This window comes from Camelus ferus, chromosome 28, assembly GCF_009834535.1.
Source record: "Camelus ferus isolate YT-003-E chromosome 28, BCGSAC_Cfer_1.0, whole genome shotgun sequence".
In the NCBI taxonomy this organism is placed as follows: Eukaryota; Metazoa; Chordata; class Mammalia; order Artiodactyla; family Camelidae; genus Camelus; species Camelus ferus.
The window spans coordinates 8692624-8697039 of record NC_045723.1 but is presented as its reverse complement, the minus strand read 5'-3'; the positions used below and the strand labels follow the sequence as shown (position 1 = coordinate 8697039).

At 36.8% G+C, this 4416-nt stretch overlaps 1 non-coding gene across 1 annotated transcript; it reads right to left on the bottom strand.

Moving 5' to 3' along the window:
- Positions 1 to 3577: 3577 nt before the first annotated feature.
- Positions 3578 to 3712, bottom strand: LOC116660407. The gene has a single exon (XR_004315915.1). It is a non-coding gene; the product is annotated as a small nucleolar RNA SNORA70 (small nucleolar RNA).
- Between the last annotated feature and the right edge of the window lie 704 nt (positions 3713 to 4416).

The window sequence follows — 4416 nt, the reverse complement described above, 5'->3', positions numbered from 1 at the left end:
TTGTATCCCTAGTTGTATATATTTATTGTGTATATCCTTATGTCTTTGTGTTTAATCTTCATTTTTATTTTTCTTCATTTAAATTTACTGTTCATATCATATTCTCGTGCTTGAAGTATTTTTTTTAAAACATTAAACATTTTTAAACATTCAACGTTTCTTAAGCTCTGGTTTGCTGGAAATAAATTCCCTTGAGCTTTTGTCTACAAAGCTTTTCTCTCACGTGTTTTTTTAAATAAGACTTTATGTTTTTAGAGCAATTTAAGGTTCACCACAAAATGGAGCAGAAAGCACACAGATTTCTCATGTATTCTCTGACCCCACACATCCACAAACTCCCCACATTTTCAGTATCCTCCACCAGAGGGGTGCATTTGTTACAGTGTATCAACCTACACTGATACATTGTAACCAGTTAAAGCCAATAATTTACATTATGCTTCACTCTTGGTATTGTATATTCTATAGGTCTGGACAAATACATAATGATATGTATCCATCATTATTGCATGATACATAGTATTTTCACTCTCCTAAAATTTCTCTGTGTTCCACCTATTCGTGCTTTTTTTCCCTGCACACCTGATCTTTTAAATGTCTCCATAGTTGTGCCTTTTGCAGAATGTCATAAGGTTGGAACCACATAGTATATATCCTTTCTCAGACTGGCTTTTTTTTTTCACTTAGTAATATGTTTTTAAGCTTCCTTTATATTTCTTCATGGGTTTAACAACTCACTTCTTTTTTTTTTTTAGTGCTGAAAGGATTCCATTGTCTGGATGCGCCACACTTTATTTATCCATCCCCCTCTTGAAGAACATCTTGGTTTCTTTCAAGTTTTGACAGTTACGCATAAAATAGCTTAAACATCCATGTGTAAGTTTTTGTGTGGACATAATTCTGCCTCTCTGTTGGGTAAATACCTGAGAATTCTATTGCTGGATCATATGGTAAAACTATGTTTAGTGTTGTAACAAACTGCCAGACTGTCTTCCAAAGTGGTTGTACAATTTTCCATGCCCACCCACCAGCAACAAATAAGATTTCCTGTTCTCCCACATCCTTGCCACAATTTGCTGTTGTCACGTTATGAAATTTTGCCATTCTGACAGGTGTGTCTGCTATCTCTTTGTTGTTTAAATTTGCATTTCCCTGATAAAATATGTTGTGAAACATTTTCTCATGTATTAATTTACCCTGTGTATATCTTTCTTGGTGTGGTGTCTGTTAAGGTCTTTGACCCATTTTTTTTTAACTGGTATTTTGTTTTCTTATTGTTGAGTTTTAAGAGTTCTTTATACATACTTGGTAATAGTCCTTTATCAGCTATGCGTTTAACAAATATTTTCTCCCCGTCTGAGGTCTGTCTCATCATTCTTGACATCGTCTTTCACAGAACATAGGTGTTTAATTTTCTTGAATTCCAGGTTGTCAATTATTTGTTTCATGGATCATGCATTTGTTGTTTTATCTAAAAAGTCATCATCACACCTAAGGTTCTCTAGGCTTTCTCCTATGTTATCTTGAAGGAGTTTTATAGTTTTGTGTTTTATCTTTCAGTCTGTGATCCATTTTGAGTTACATTTTGTAGCGGGTATAAGATCTGGGTCTATACATCAGCGTCCAGTTGTTCCAGCACCATTTGTTGAAAAGACTGTCTTCACTCCGTTTTATCGCCTTTGCTCCTTTGTCAAAGATCAGTTGACTTAAATATTTCTGGGGGTCTATTTCTGGGCCTCCTATTCTGTTCCATTGATCTGTTTGTCTGTTCTTTCATCAAGACCACTGTCTTGATAACTGTAGCACTGCAGTAGTCTTGACGCAGGGTAGTGTCAGTCCTCCAACTTCATTCTTCTCCTTCAACAGGCTGTTCTGCCTCTCCTTGTAAAACATATTGTTTGTGGTAACCACAATATAATTTGCTAGCATTTTGATTGGAATCACATCAAATCTATGGATCAGGTTGGGAAGCAATGTTGACAACATTGAGTTTTCTTATCATTGAATATCGAATACATATCCATTTGTTTAGTTCTCCGATTTTGTTTATCAGAGTTCTGTAGTTCTCATCACACAGATTTTGTACATTTTTGCTACATTTATACTCAAGTATTATGTATTTGGGGGCAATACTATAAATGGCATTGCATATTTAATTTCAAATTTCCAATCTCCTAGGATATAGGAGAGTCGTTGACTTGTATATATCAACTTGATATTAAAAATGTTTTAATTTGTCTTAAAATTTCTGCTTTGACCCATGTGTTATTTAGAAGTACGCTGTTTACTCTCTGTGTGTTTTCTTTTGGAATATTGCAGGTATGTTTCTGTTATTGATTTCTAATCTAATTCCTGTGAGGGCTGAGGGCAGAGGGCAGAAACTGTATGATTTCTATTCTTTTATATTTGTTAAGGTGTTTTATGGCCCAGAATGTGGTCTGTTTTAGTAAATGTTCGACATGAGCTTGTGACGAATGTATATCCCAGTGTTGCTGAGTGAAGTCCTTTATAAACATCAATTATATCCAGTTGACAGATGGTGTTACTGTGCTCAACTATGTCCTTACTGACTTTCTGGCCCCTAGATCCACCCATTGGTGATAAAAGGGTGTCGAAGACTCTAATGTAGACAGTGGATTCATCTGTTTCTCTCTGCAGTTCGATTAGTTTTTGCTCATGAATTTTGATGCTGTATTGTTAGATGTGTAAGAATTGGGAGAATAAACTCCTTTTTCATTATGTAATACCCTCTCTTTTTCCTGATAACATTTTGAGCTCTGAATTTTTTTTTGATTAATATAGCTACTCTAACTTTTTTTTATTGTTAGCATGGTATATCATTATTCATGCTTTTACTTTTAATTAATGCGTCCTTATATTTAATTTGGATTTGTTGTAGACAACACATAGATGGGCCTTGCTTTTTGATCCATCTAACAATCTGTCATTTAATCAGTCCATTTAGACCACTGACATTCTGAGTGATGCTGATGTAATTAACATCTATTCCATCCGCTCCTGTTCTCTACTGTTGCCCTTACTTTTGTTGCTATTTTTGTCTTGCATTCTTTTTCTGTCCTTTGTGGTTTTTAAGTCAGCATTAAATGCGATTACAATTTCTCTCCTTAGCATGTCAGTTATAATTGTTTTTTCTTTTTTGTTTCTGGCCAGGAAGTAGGATTTATTGGTAAGTAACCATGGGGCCGTGCTGAAGCCCTTAGAAGTGCAGGGGCCACCATTTATCCAGGGGCCATTATTAGGAATGTATTTGGTCCCACAGCCATCTGGCTTGAGCTGATTTTCAGCCACCATATACTGAGATTCATCTGCATTAAACTTGGTAAGGCCCCACTTTTGGGAGATGTAAAATTCTAGCAGCCAGCTATGTTGAACGTGGTCCCGCACGGGGCCTCAGTCCCATGCTTCTTGTTCTGCAGTGTGGCGTAGATGGTCATGACGACTGGTCAGCATGGACCCTGGCCAGGCTGCCTCAGGCTTTTTGAAGGCACCACCGCATACCTGTCTGGAGCCAACACTGGGGACAGCATGAGGTCAGACACGAATGCCTGCTAGGATGAGCTGTCTCCTTGTCCCTTTGGGCAACGCACATGAGCCACAGGCTGCATTCACTACCAAGGAGGCTGCTGTCTGCAGCCATTGGGCGCCAGGACCCCCATGAGGAAAAGAACATGATTGGCTTAATTGGCTGCAGTTTTTTGTTTGTTTTTTTTTACTTTTTTTAGTATTCATTCCAGAGTCTGAGATATACATTTACAGCTAATCCAAGTCCACTTTCAGATAATACTATGCACATCACCGTCAGTGTGAGTGCCTCGCGATAACAAAATAACCCTAATTCCTCCTTCCTGTCCCTCATATCATTGCTGCCACTCATTTCATATATACATAAGCACACATATACTATATATGCGTATAACATAAACATATATAATCAAATACAGTCTAGATGTTATTATATTTAACAAATTGTTGTCTGTTTGCTCAATTAGTAATAAGAAAAATAACTTTCACTTTTAATTTTACCTACTCATTCTTTGGTGCTTGTTCCTTTCTTTACACGGATCCAAATTCCTAACTCACGTTATTTTCTGTCTCTCTAAAAAACCACTTGTAACACTTCTTGTGGGGGAGATCTGGCAGCAAATTCCCTCAATTTTTGTTTATCTGAGGAAATATTTATTTCTCGTTCGCTTTTGAAGAAAATTTTGACAGAGTGCAACATTGTAGGTTGCTGTTTTTACGTTTTTTTCCCCCCAATAGTTCATTTCAGTAGACTCTCTTCTTGTTCATGAAGTGTCGTGGCATCAGTGCATGACGGGTACTTCTTCCTGCAAGACTAATTCTATTATAATGAGGAAATAATGAGCAAAAGTTTACATGCAGACACCAGAGATT